Source organism: Anser brachyrhynchus (assembly GCF_964034855.1).
Source record: "Anser brachyrhynchus genome assembly, chromosome: 12".
Taxonomy (NCBI): domain Eukaryota; kingdom Metazoa; phylum Chordata; class Aves; order Anseriformes; family Anatidae; genus Anser; species Anser brachyrhynchus.
Window position 1 is genome coordinate 21,110,060 of NC_137707.1, and position 14,585 is coordinate 21,124,644.

The following is a 14,585-nucleotide window of genomic DNA, read 5'->3' on the forward strand; positions in this document are numbered from 1 at the left end:
TTCCAACGCTCAAAAGGGCAAAGTGAAATCAGTGCTGAATTCATTAATTTATCAATTAAGAGGAGAGGGGAATACATCAGCAGCCTCCAGAAATGGTCAGGCAGGAGCATATTCTGCATAAAACATTACACCTCCTCCTGCTGGAGCAGAACAGACCCAGGGGGTGTGCAGAGGTAGGAGCCCGACTCTGTGACTTTGGCCAAGGAAGCAGGAAATGTAGAGGTGCTTCCTCAGGGAAACAGAGATGCTCTCCTGCCCCTGCTTTTGATTTTATTCAGCTTAACACAGTTTTCATTATAACACCGACACACAGAAAATCAACAGGGGCACCCAGGCATTGCTAAGGCAAAAAGCCATTTCGCTGGGCTGGCCTGCAGCACATATGGGTGAGGCAAGCTTCCCAGCTGGTGGCATAGCCTCGGGTACTGGCACTCCTGGTGAGCCACCCCTGGCTTCTCTGTATTGTTTTTTTTTTGTTCAGATGTGTGGAGAGCACAAACACATAATGCAATATGCCGGCTAGTAACGAGTGGAATCAATCTCACACAGCATTAAATATGTAAAGTCAGGTATCTAACCTGCACTACTCACTAAGCTACATCTTATTTTATAATCAGTGAAGACTATAAATCCATTTCATTTGACCAATGCTAAGACTCCGTCTTAGCACAAACTGCCCTGTTTCACTCCACTGACTTTAAAGGGTAGCTAGCTCAGACTTAATTGTCTAACTTTTAGATATCAAAGTCAAGGAAGATTATATTATATATCCAGTATTCCATGGATGTCAAACTGAAATGAGCAAAAAGTAAGGAGAAAGTAGTCAAACTATTTAACCTTTTGATAATTAGGAACCATAAGATGTTTACTTACAGAATATGCCTTTCAGAAATAACTTAAATAAATCTGTGAAGCTGTCAACTATTGCAGATGCTTTGTATCTACATCTGTAGGGGTTTCATAACACTTATTAAAAGCTTCAGACATCTTGCTTGGGAAAGCTCTTCTAGATGAAAAGGTGACTTCCAGGGATAGCTTGTTCTAATAGCTTTTTGGGTTGAAAGTATGACTGCCTGTGTGGACTTGAAGTAAACAGTGAGGGAGAGTCCATAAACCTCAATGGTATAATTGAGAATGATCTGGCAGCAGTGGTGTCATATCTGGGGATGAGCCACTGCAGGTCCCCTACAATCAGTCTTACAGGTAACAGTTATCTGAGAAATTAAGGGAGAATTTCCTGTGTGTCATTAGCCCCCTCTGAAGACAAGATGAATGGGAGGTATTTAACGAGAGTAGCTCAAGACTTGACAGATTCAAGTAAAGAAGAGGCCAAAGTCCCAGTTCCTCACACATGAACAATTTTCCCAGCCAACCAACATGCTGCAGTAACAGAAAATCAAGGAAAGCTTTCCTATATTATTGCTTTTACAAGTGTCTTAAAGTGATTGACAGCGTTCATATTCTCATTATGGCATCTGCAGATAATGAGGTATCTCGGCACAGGAATATCCACTGCTTGAGCATGCCAGGAATATTATCACTGACGTTTGAGCAAAAACATTGCAATTGCACACAATACCTCTACATCTTCGAAACGTCAAAACACAGCCAGATGCTGGAGCCATGGCTGCTGAAATCACATGGGTGAGCTGGTATCTCTTAAAAGAATTATTATGGTTGTAATGTATCTATTTAGCCACTCAGGATCATGGGTTTTAATTCTGCAGATAAGAGCAAGCTCCCCCCAGAATCTGAAGACTCGCCTCCCTTTCTCCTTTTGAAATCTTCATAATTTTCTACAAACAAGGCTTAAAAAATGTCTTAAGTGCTGTGAGGAACTTTCTGAGCCAAGGAAGGGAAGTGTGCTGCCTGATGGGGAGACCCGCTGGGCACCAGGCACAGGGACACTGAGTGAGCAAGCTGTTCTACCCTGCTCCAGGGAAAATGTTCTGAATACTGAAGAGGTTTACACCAAATAATCAATGGAGAAGTGCTGGAAATGCATGTCTTCTTCCCTCCTTTCACAGCTGACTGTAGATGTGGAGAGGGCACTGCCAGCACCATCTCCCCCACTTCCCCTTGGGCTGTGTGAGATGCTGATGTTGGGACACGTGCCTTTACCAACTACTTTTTCTCATCTTTGAACACACATCTGGCTTGGGTGGTCTTAGAATAGGAAGCAAGCACCGAATGTCCTTAAGAGGAACAGATGTCCTTAGCATGAAAGAAAGAAAGCAGGCCTTAGCATGCGTAACAGAGAGAAAGAATGTCTCTGAAAGCATTTGTAATGGCTTTGGACATTACAGCTGCTTTTTCCCCCCACCATGCTTCTGCTGTTTGACCCTCGTCCCAGCTAAAAGCACAAGGCATGTTAGGCATAAACTCATATTATCAGCTCTGCTGCTGAAATATCCACTGATCCACCACAGCCTTGTAGTTACACAGCCCGCATGAGGACACCTATGAACAAACACAGAAAGATTTGCAGAAGGCCTTCATACTAAACTAGAAAAAGAATGCATAGGGTCGTACATACGGAATTCATTACTACTCCTTCCTTCTGCAGAAATCATTTCTGCAGCTCGATATCAAAACTTCAGTCAAATGTCCTGTAGAGACAAGGTGCTTAAAAAATATCACTGTGGCTAAAGAGAAGATAGTAAAGATGTGAGATTGATCGCTAGTCCTTGGTGTCACCCATAATCTAAATTGCAGCAGGTGTACTGAAATGAAAATATACACCAGAATATAGGATTAGGCTTTATACTCCTTTAAAAGACTTCTTAAAAAAATCCATATTAAAAAATCTAAACTTTTCATAGACAACAACTGAAAACAATCTCAGAGCAATAGGTTATTAAATCCATATAATATTGCATATTGATATTTCTCAGGGTTTTTTGTTTGTTTGTTTGTTTGTTTCATGGAAAAGTCTGAAAAATCAGTGTCCTAAATGAAAACTACAGATGGGTTTCTGAAGTTAAACCAGTAAAAGCAATGCATTGTGAAAGGTCATACAACAGCCCGAAGTATAGTGTTTTGCTAAATACTAAATAAGCCTTGTTTAATTATGACAAGATGAAGGTCTTGTGGTTAGGACACCTTGTCAAATATGAGAAATTTCAGTTTAATGTGCTGTTCCAGCACAGCTTCTGAGTGTGACTTTGGCCATACCATTTAGTCTCCATTTCCCATCTGCAAAATGGAAACATGATTCCCTTCACATATTCTTGGTGTGGTTGGTCTACTGAGGCAGCAGTTGTATTCCTTCCACACACAGCAAAGACTCTTAAGTTGGTTAGGTCTCCATGTATGCCTCCATGTCTGGCTGCAATGCAGAAAATAATGCATTAAATGAAAGAGTCATTTTTTCAGAATTACAGAAGAATTCAGTAAAACAAGTACCAAAAGTATTAATCAGTTAAATTTCTAGCACCTGTCTGGAATGGTACCATACTTCTGTTAAAATTGGTCTACCTTATGAAGATAATAAATCCTACATTTTCATGACTTTTTTTCCTCCTTGTGCTCGAGAGATTTCTTATTATGCTTTGTGACCAAGCGCCACATTAAATGTTGAGCCCTTTCTTCAGGTTATAGCTAAAAGAGATGAAAATAATGATGTCTCATAATGACAGCTGTCAGAGGGGTCTGTGGGAATCAAACAGCTTTCTGGAAAACCCAGGGTACAAGCTGCTTGACCCAGTTGTTGCTGCCCATGCACGGCCCAGCCACTGACTTGCACACCAGGAGTCTACCCCTGCACTGGCTGATGCAGAGGCAGTGTGGGACAGGCGGTGAGAGAGAGCAGGGCAGCTGCAAATGAAAATCACCCTGGGGAGGGTTACAACTAGATAAAGTTTCGACAATAAGATTCCAGAGACTGCTGACTGGAGAAAAGCTCAATATTTTAGTCTCAGTACAAATTTGCTTCAATCTTATACAACTCCCATGCAGCAGCATCCACAGCTGCATGCTGTAAACAACAAACAAATCTATTTCCATCAGCCCTGCTGATGCTATGAGAAAAGTGCCTGAGCATAAGACATGCACAGATGTAGAGTCTCACCTGAGCCTAGTGCTGCCCTCCATTTGGCCCCTCTAACTTAATATCGTTGTTACAAAGCTATTGGTCTCCTGGTAGCGAGCTGGCTCAATGCAGAGCCTCTTCTTCCAGCTAATCTGACAACTCCGATCCAAGAAGCATCAAGGGCCCAATTAAGAAGACACATCTTATCAAGGAGCTTATTTTGCATAACAGAATACAAATGACGAATAAAAATTTAATGTTTAATAACTTAGTACAAAGAGGGCTGTTGATATAGAATGCCTGGAATTTTTATGGCGGCTGTCAGACTTGTGATAAAACTGTTATATAGGAACACTTGGCAAAAAACAGCGTAGAATTTTTCAGTAATGGTGTGTGCATGATATTGCATTAATTCTTGATAGGAAAGTAACTGTAAGCCTGGGAATCAGCCAGTTTGAGTTTCACTGTAAGACGATTTTTTTTTTTTTGAAGGACATCTAAATACATTTTAATGAAGAGTTAGCTGAAAGGATGGTTGGTACTTCATAAATGCATTTGTGTGTTTGCTGAAGTCCAGAAATTATAGGCAAACCATCATAATCCCTCTGGGTTCAGAATAACTTTGTCAAATTCAGTGATGTGGCTGCAGCTTGCTAGTAACCATCACTAATGGATAGTAGAGAGTAAGCTTAAAGAGGAAGGAAAGGTTATCTATAAGGCTTTGCCTTTGCTGGGTAGGGGCATTTCTTCAATTTACTTAAACTGCATCCAACAGTCGAACACGGATGTAGCTCTTTTCTGCCTCTAATGATCATAATCTGCAGGAAAGCTTGATTTGCCTTTGTTCTTATAATTGCAATTTATACATTAGAAGTCCTTCAGGATAATAAACAAGATATTTCTGTGCTTTAAGGTCTGATACAAAATAATAGTTCTCCAATCAGCAAGGATGCATTGCATTATCAAATAATTTATGCAACCTCTGTAACTAGCAAGTTCTGTAAATATGTAAATACCAAACGGGGAAAAAAAAAAAAAAAGTGTTCAGAATTCCTTTTAACCATTTTCATAAAGCTGATGCTCTTGCTCAGGTATGAAACACTCACATCATATTCTGATGAATTTGCCATATATCCTAATACTTTTTGTTAAAAATATAAAAAATTAATTAATTCATAATAATAATAATCTAAATATCTAAGTATAGAAATTAAGTCATCTTTACCAGTAAATGTCCATTAAACAATGCTAAAATAATGCTGAATTAGAGTGAAACTCTTTTAGAGGTACATCTCACATCCATATGAATACTAAATGAATTTTTTATTCATTCAATTCTATTGTATTAGTGTTATTGCAATGAATACTAAATGAATTTCTAATGATTGGATACTTAAAATAAAGTGTTACCCCTTTACAATAGTCATCAAACTTTAAGGACAATTTGAGATAAAAAAGATGATGTACTGGTGGGGAAAAAAAGGTTCAACTGTATAGTTCAGACTATTGAAAGGTATAACTTATCTGATGATACTAATATTCAGATGCAGTCATATTAGAATTAATACTACAGGAGTGGACCCTTATACAGAGGATTTGTTGCAGAAATAAAATCTATCAGTAACAGTTTCATTGTTCCATCATTATGAACTCATTTGGTATTCACTGTAATAGCACTGATCATAATGAATTTGTTTGATATTCATGTGGCTCTCACATGCATTAACATAGGCTTTCTGTTGTAATTCAACATCCAACAAGCATTAGTTAAAGCAGACTTTGGTTTAGGCATTGACTAGTATTCTGCCACTGAAGTTTCCTTTCAGTTTATAAGCAGTTAAGGGATGCTTTTCTCTAATTCCTGGCTCTTTCTTTTCTCAGATACATTATTTTAAGCAGGAAAGCCTCCTAAAAGACCCCACACTGCCTTTTCATATGATCATAGGTGTGTGCCATCTTATATCTCAGGCGACAAGCCAGAAAGCCAGAATTTTATCACCCAGGCACATTACCTCATTATCCCCTTGGCAATAGTGGCTTTGGCACAGCCTGGAGCTGGCAGGGTACCAACGGAGCAAGAAATCCCGACTCCTGGTGCTAAATGGATTTTGTTGCTTTAGGTTTGGAAATGCCAGGACTTCACAAGCATTGAATAATATTTATTTGGCAAAATGAACTCCTGCCCTTGCACTATCTTTCTCAAAGGAAATAACTCCATGGCAAAAAGCTGGGTAAATCTTTGGAAAGTTTTCATAAAGGAGGGAACTCGGCCAGGTTTTCAGCAGTTTTGACTCACTTGAAATGTTTTGGGCATTCCTCAGTCGAAGCTTGACTAACACTGGCTCTGGTGCGATTCAGCCTCAGTCGGGGTGTTAGACTCCGTTACCCCATTGTCTCTCTCTCTATTATATCTTCAAGAGATTATAGATGAGCAATAGATGAACTATAATAACTATTAACAAGAATTATAGCAATTTTTATGCATAAGTATTCAAAACACAAGGGGCCACACACTCAGGTAATACACATGAATTCAGTTCATGTAATCAATTTGATTGTAGTAATTGGTAACATGAAATTAAAGAGTCGGGCAATCTGCTGATGCTGTCAGCACTGCTGCTGTAACCCAAAGTCTTTTCAAAATCCTGTCCCTGTTTCATTCTGGTGTCTCATGAAGGAGGTTTTTCTTTGGCTTTCCTGATTGCTATATACAAAGAATTTCTTCCTCTCCTACAACCCCCCTTTCTCCCTCCCTTCTCCCCATGACTAGGAGGCCGCAGCGCACAGGGCGTCTTTTCCTCTCCTTGGGGCCTGGAGGTGTGAGGAGAAGGCGAAGGCTTCAGCAGAGACCTACTGGCTCCCAGAAACCTGGCATGAGAGCTACAAACCCTTCTCAGAAATACCCTGTCCCCGGTTTGGAAGGCTGATCACAGGACTTGGGGAAGGCAGCTCCCCACCTGCTCTCTCAAAGCTGAATTGGGTCTGCAACAGGCTCCTCACCCTGGCCTCCTTCACAGCATAGACATCAGCAGAACATACTCTTGTTCAGCCCCATGTAGAGGCTATTTGGGGTGGCTGTACCAGATGCCCAAAGCAGGCAGGCTCATTAGAACTTAAATTAGGAAAATACGTGCATTAAACAGTGAGGGATGGGTTTGGATGCTTGGTGCCAGGCAGCAGGACACATGCCTCTCTTACTGGGAGCAGCTGTGTGAAGCTGAACCCAGGAGGAGAGCAGGACTGGTCACGGGGAGAGAGGAGGAGCTGCCTGACAACAGCCAGCTGGGAAAGGCCAGAAAATCAGGATGACTTGCCCCAGGTTGGTTATTGGAGACAGACTCTGCTTGCTGCTCCTCTCCCCTGCAGTGCCCATGATGAAGGGCTGCTCTGTCCTTTGCAAAAATGAGGCTAGCAATGGCTGTGAGGGGCCTCCTTCCTTACAATTCAGCTTCCCTTTTGACTTGCTAGCAGGGTGAAATTCGTCAGGCCTCTTGGAAGCCCTGATAGATTTAAATACTGTTTAATTAATTTGATTTGTGATATAACTGCACCACTGTGTTTGAGGGTTTAAGAGAATTCCACCTCCAGCATTTCTTTCTAAAAAGGATATCAGGTAAAAGTTTGCCAGGGAGGCAGCACTGCTCTGGTGGGAGGAAGAGGTGTGTCTGCAAGAGAAACACCAACCTAAGGTGCAGAGTCATCTACCTGCAGACTCTTCTGATGTGCGAGCAAAGCTATTTAAGCGCACAGTTACCAAACTTTTATCTACTAATGTTGTTCTAGGTAGACAGACTTGAAGTTCAGCAGCACTAGTTGACGTATCTAGTTTTTGTGTTGCTTTTTTTTTTTTTAACCAATGTTGTGTTTATGACACAGAATTATCTCACAGGGCATGGAAAAAAAAAATTATGTTCTTTCTTTTTACTTGCCTAACCGAAAATTTATCTGTCCTTTTTAAGCTGAGATTAAATGTTTCTTTTCATAAATGTAGACTTAAATGTGTTTTCCATTTTTTTGGTATAAATTATGTTTATGATTAGCTGATACACAAGTGAATATCTTATGGTGTAGAAGCAAAGAGAAAGGATTTAAGTAACTGACTATTTTACACCATATTTTGTGACCAAGCACAAAGTTTGGCTGTGTTCAACAGCAAAAATGGTGGGCAGCGCTACCTAGCCACTGCAGGATACCTGTGATAATGTACTTGCATCACTTCACAGTTAAACTAAAGCAAACGTATGTCACTGCTGTGTGTGCTGTAACACCTAGGCACAATAGAATGAATTCATGGACTGTGCACCCATAAATCTTCATTTCCTAGTTTTGTGGGTTTGTCAGGCCTTTAAAGTTATTTAACACGCTTTTTGCGGTGATAGATAGGTACTGAGAGTGTTATAAATACTAACTTGTGTCTGAAAGTTAGGCTGTGAAGCTATCACCCAGGCTTATGGTGTCTGTGATTTTATATCCAGCTAACAAGTCACTTTCATGGGTCGGGACATCATCTGGAGTCTATGAATGTGTAAGAACCAACAGTTACTGTATATATGTTAGGTGCTGTTTGATTCATATATACAACATTTCTTTTAGAAAAAAGCACGGTAAGAATGTTCCTCGCTTTAGTTTAAAAAATAAAGACCATAGACCCTACTGGTGTCTGGCCTATCAGGAATTCATAATGAAAACAAATGTTCATTTTTTCTTTAAAAGTATCTCAAGCTAAATGATACTGACGCTTTCAATTTTTAACATCATAATCAATAAAGGCCGCTTATGCACACTTTGCAAAACCATCAGTTTAGAAGTTTGAAAAAAAAATCTGCATATGGCTGCAGCTTGCTGACTGCAAAGCTCTAGCACTAAATCTTCTGAGTTAAAGTTTTACTGGTGTGTTATGAGTAAAAATGCCTTGTCAGCCATCTGCCAGTTTTTCTCCTAACATCCATATTTTCAACCCTTGCTAAACATTGGGAGCATTTGGCCACAAGAGGCCAGCTCTACAATTAAACAGCCGAGCTCTGCAGCAGAAGCAAGGGCATGTCAAAATAGAACTGTCTGTTATTAATTTTAAAAGTCCATAAAGGAAAGCTATGACCCTGTCAGGGTGATGGACTGGCAGTTAAATGTATTATAAACTGTTAACTCTCTGAGACACAAAAGAAAAGGAAAAGAAAAACAATGCAGCAGTGTCAAAAGCTTCAATAAATGCTAATCATGGCAGATTAATCAGCCTCTAATTCCACTGATCCAAAAAGGTTAGAGAGTCAATTGTGTAAAATTAGCTCTTTCTCATATGTCCCTTTGCATTTGGAGAATCTGTCTGTTCATTTGCATCTTTTGCCAATGTTTACGAAGAATTCAGTTCATTAGTTCTTAAACATAAAATCAGACACTGGAAGGGGGATTCATTGCCTTTTCCTGCTTAAAGTAGTACTTAAAGCAAATAGCATTGCTACAGTGTACATTTATAGATTCTATCAAGCAGCATTAATTGCTGTATGTCTCATATCCAGAAACCTTCTTTTCATAGGAAAGTTTTCATGTGAAGCGTTCTACTTAGTGTTGTAAGGAGCACTTTTTGATGGGTTAAGATAAAACGTTTAATTGCAAGATAGAAATGAGACAAATGGCAAATAGGAGCTGCTAGACCTTAGTAGAGTACATGCTACAAAGAGATCCCAGAAGTATGTGCACTAGCTGCTTTGGGAAATAGCTGGCTTAACCTGCATTTGAAAATCCTGCAACTTGCCAGGGAGAATGGCAGTTCAAATGAATGACTATGCAGAACACAAGAAAGCCCAAGGAAGGATCACTTAATGACAAATAAAGCAGCAGATGAGAAGACATATTAGCTAGAGCTGTTTGAAGTGTTTGTAACTGAACTTGAGACCAGACAGGACTCACCTGCTTTCCTTACGAAGCCAGTGTTCAACTGGGATTCATTCATCATCTGACAATGTTTGACTGCTGGACTGGGTTTTGAGGTCTTACATTGCTATAACTCAAGTTACTCGGGGTGTGCCTCAGAACTAAGAAGTGCAAAAATGGAGACCCTAATTTCAGAACATACCTGCAAGCTGTACTGATCGTGTTTTCCCCTTTTAAGAAAATGTGCATGGTCAGTTGAGGGAAACCTTGAAAGAATGCACATGCTCTCCAAATGCTTAGTTTTCCTTAACTGCCTCCAGTGAGATGAAATTTGTGACTGATTTCTCATTCCTGTTGAGAAAAAAATAAATAAAAAATGATGTTTGTTCCCCACACCAAACCGATCACTGAGTTTAACACTGTGCAGAAACCTAGGAATTTCCCACCCATTTGCTCCCTGGAAGCATGGCCACATCTCTCTGTCAGAGTCCTACCTGAAAGCCATTTTCCCAGGTACAGAGGGGAGGGTGGAGGAGCTTTGCTCATCTCCCAGCTGCCCTCCTTTTTGTGCTGGCCTCCCTCTGCAGGTGCTTCCTTCACAAGGAGTGCCCAGGGAAGGTCTGCATTGAGCCCACGCAAAGGAGAGAAGCAGCAGCCTATCACCTTTCCATGGGAACTGCTCCCTGACAGTGAAATCCCACAGAAACTGAGGATCAACACCACTCTCTCTCTAGTAACTGCAAGGCATTGCCTTTGGCTTGGCCCTCTCTGACATAAATGCACACCAATGTACCTATATATTATTGAAAGGTTTCAAAGCAAAACAATCCCTCAGCAGATGCACTGGGGAAGAGGACGAGAGAACAAGCAGGAGCCAGATGTTTGACCTGTTCCTTCATGAACTGCTGAAGGGAGCTCAGCTGCACAGGATGAGTCTCTGCAGATACTGGAGCTCCACAAAGTGCTGGGGGGTACTACTGCCCGATGCTGTCACAGAACATCAAACATCTCTCTCACTTTGAATGGCACTGCTCTCTGGGGACACACAAAGAAACCCTTCCAGATTTTCAGGGCTCAGCCCATTCTCTAGGTTGTGGCAAGTCTTGGGGCATTTATACTGTGGAGATACAGAGCGATGTACCTGTGTGAAGCATCACACCACCACGGGGGACTACTTCCACTAATCACCCTAGTTTGCTTAAGGATAACTTGGGTGTCCATATACCATGTTTCAGTGCACCACGTAAGCTTGCTTTTTGGTCACAGATTCTTTATGGGGCTTCATGTATTTGCTCCCTATTGGTTCTGAGTTGAAATCCCACATTTTCTCAAGAAATACTTTTGATTTGAGGTAAATTTTATTTCTAGACACACTAAATCAAAAAAAAAAAATTAAAGTTAGTGAGGGAGACCATTCTGGGAAGAGAAAATATAGTTAGATATGCCCCCTAAATAGAGGAAGGAAGAACAGCACTGTGGGACTCCAATTTTAAAAGATGACCCATGAGGAATCTAGCTTAAAATATGAAAATATAATATGAAGAGTAAAACATAATAATGATATGGTAAAATAGAAAAACACAAATTATTTTAAAGGAGATGTAAAGTATACATGGCACAGTGCAATGGATGGACTGTCAGCAGTATTTCTTTGTGTGTGTATCTTTTGTATTGCAGTGAAGTGTGCAACAGCAAGATTTGAATATTCTGAATCTGCCATCTCCCTCTTCTGTCAATCAGATCCCTCCAATTTTGAACATGCCAGGATGAACTATGTTGACTTCTTCGGCACAAGAAAGTGAATCCAGTGAAATTCATATATTCGATGGTTTCATGAAAATGAGAAAAGTCTGTCTATTTGCTAGAACAGCTTTGGGCTAGTTTTGAACGGCTGCATTTCATCTCTGCATTTTCCCTCCCCACGACTGTTATGATGTGAAAAGTGCCCAAGGCCAGGGGCTTGTAGGCCCAAGTCCACTGAAATTAATTGTAATTGGAAAAAAAAGGCCTTTTGCCTAAGCCAGTCATACTATACTTTCCAACCTGACCACCTTTTTCCATTGATGGATATAGTATACTCTACCAAATCATTTCTTTTTTGCAAGTGAAGCTAATTTAATGCCACCCAAAAATATATCAGACAGCTTCTGGCACCTATTCCTGTCTCGGAGGTGCTCCAAATGCTCAGGTATACATACAGCTCTGCAGCATACAACTGCTCCTGCTTCTGCAAAGTTTTTGCTCTAGTAATAGCAATGGACATGTTTAAATGCTTCTATTTTGTATGGAATAGAGTGGATATTTTCCTACCGTAGGTATGCTGCCTCCTCCACCACCTCCAATGAAGTGTGACTCTGTGCAGGTTGCAGAGGGCAGAAGACTTCTGCACTTAGAGCCATTTCACCTGGCATTCTGCCATTTGGAGTTGCCTTGAGACCAACCAAAGTGGAGTTACCACTACACAATTACACAGCCTCAATTTAAATCTAAGCTTCCCAAAAGTTTTCTAATGTTTGGGTTAACAAGAGTGACATTTGTCCTGTTAAGAACCAGAAAAGCTCAGCTCCTCTTTCCAAAAGGACTCATGTTAAATTCAAATTTGTTAAGAAGGGCCCCCAGCTAAATACCAACTGACAATACTTCATCCTTCCCAATGCTGTTAAGTAGATTATCCTGGTAACAGTAAGGCTTTGATTTGATGATGAGTCTAGTGTTAGAAGATACTTTTTTTACTGGTGTAGTGGAGGATGGCAATAAGAGATGAAATTTCCAGTTTCTGTCACTAATTTTTTTTTGTTTTGTTTTGTTTTGTTTTTGTCTGTAAAGATGATTTTTAAAGTTTTAAGACATATTAAAAATGCATATTGAGGTGGGGTCATGTCCAGTCAGTATCTGAACAGAGTATCTTCAAAACCTCTTGGGTGGTGCAGGAAGTGGGCAGTGATTCGAGGCATCTGTTTCTTTTATGGGCCAATATGACCAAGCATGGTATGAAGGGAAGAACTTTAATGCTAACGGAGAAAGCTTTCAGATAAGATGTAAACCAGAGTTGGTGGATGTTTTCTCTGCGCCTCAGCCTTCTGGCCACTTTCCAGCTCCTCTCTGCCTACCTACACTTTCAACTGCCTGGGATAAACTTAATTTCCTGCTGCAAACTGTAAATAGCATTCTTGCTCACTACTGAAAGAGCAGCTGCATGTTAGTGGTGGTGAAGAGAGCTTCTACCTCTCAAAGATTGTTATTAGACTTAGTTAATTAAAATCTATAAACACTTTAAACCGAAGAACATCTCTTAAGAGACAGAGGTGCTGGGAAGAGGATGAAGTGAACAGTCTGAGTGACAGCCACTGGAAACCTTTTGTTAACGAGACATGGGTTTTGTTCTCCTTCACCATGTGCCTTGAGTACATTGTACAAAGTGGCTACAAATTGTTATAGAAATGGTAGCATTCATGCCTAGTTTGCACTGGCCAACGTGATGGCTTAAGGTCAGGCTAGCTAGGATCAGCCCTCTGTAACAGGCAGTGGCTGTCAGACTGCCCTTTCCAACAGGCAGTCCAGCAGGACTGCAACCATCTTCTCCCTCACCAGAATTCACCCAGGCACGATGGCCCTTCTTCTCTCTCTCTCCTCTTCTACTCGCTCATGTAGGAAATGTAAGTGAGCACCGCTAATTGCCTGACACCCCTTCACTCTCCACTCAGTAGCAAAATACTAAGGATTAGCCCTTGCAGCTTTTCACAGAAAAAGGGTCCATAGGAATAGAAATAATGATAATAGTAATGGTTATTACTTCTCTTTGCAGATTTTTAGTAATATATTCCTCTCATATTCAAACAGCTGGAGTCAGTCCCTTCAGCAATTGTTTGGCATCTGAGTTTTGGTGCCCTACCTATTAAACTAGAGAGAATCTGGAGCCACAAACTCAGAGTTAAAGCATGTTGAAACCTGCAAGAGGGCCAAATCTAAATCTGTATGCAGATGCTGTTTTGGACCCTATTTCTAAACCAAACCTTGCCTGCAGCCTTAGAAAATCTCAGACTCTATTTTAAATTTGGCCCATCCTAGTTTAAATTAGAGGCTTAATCTCAGATTTCCCACGTTTCTCTCTCCTTATCAAGTGCAAAATACTGTAAGAAGAGAAGAAAAACTGCCAGAAACCTTTCTCTTTCCACATATCAGGAACAGCAAATCATAAACAGGTTCTTTGAATGCTTAAGTAGATGATTATATATTTCACTGTCGACCAAAACCACAAGATGAAATAAATATTACGGTGAAAATACTGCCTGTAATCAGAGGACTTGGTTGTTACATTTGGTGAGACATAATTCAACTTTTACTTGGTGTTAGTGAATTACTTCACTTTGCCATTCAAATTAGTGTGTTTCCCTTAGAAATCCACACAGACTACCCTTAATATTAAATCCCAGGTAAAGAAGGCTATCTTTTCTGGATGTCATAAGCTTCCAGTAATATATAGAATGTCCTCTGTGCTCCATTGGTTTCCCTTTCCCAAATCTGAAAAATTCTCAGAAAAAATATACCTAATTGATTACATCCCAGTGAATCTATGTTGACTTACACTAGCAAAAGATCTGGTTCATCTGTTTTGTTTCATGACCTTCCCATCTTTGTGAAAGTAATTCCCTTTGTCTGGGTTATTTGTCCCCTGCTTATAAGG

The 14,585-nt window shown here is 40.4% G+C and overlaps 1 long non-coding RNA gene across 1 annotated transcript in view; it reads right to left on the reverse strand.

Annotated features, from left to right (window-relative positions):
• Positions 1-2,625: 2,625 nt before the first annotated feature.
• Positions 2,626-14,585, reverse strand: part of LOC308176507 — a 75,694-nt gene continuing 63,734 nt past the window's right edge. Inside the window, exons 4-5 of the long non-coding RNA XR_013938289.1 lie at positions 10,104-10,252; positions 2,626-3,328 (exon numbers count right to left, since the gene is read on the reverse strand). This is a non-coding gene — a long non-coding RNA (uncharacterized lncRNA). The remainder of the gene's footprint in view (positions 3,329-10,103; positions 10,253-14,585) is intronic.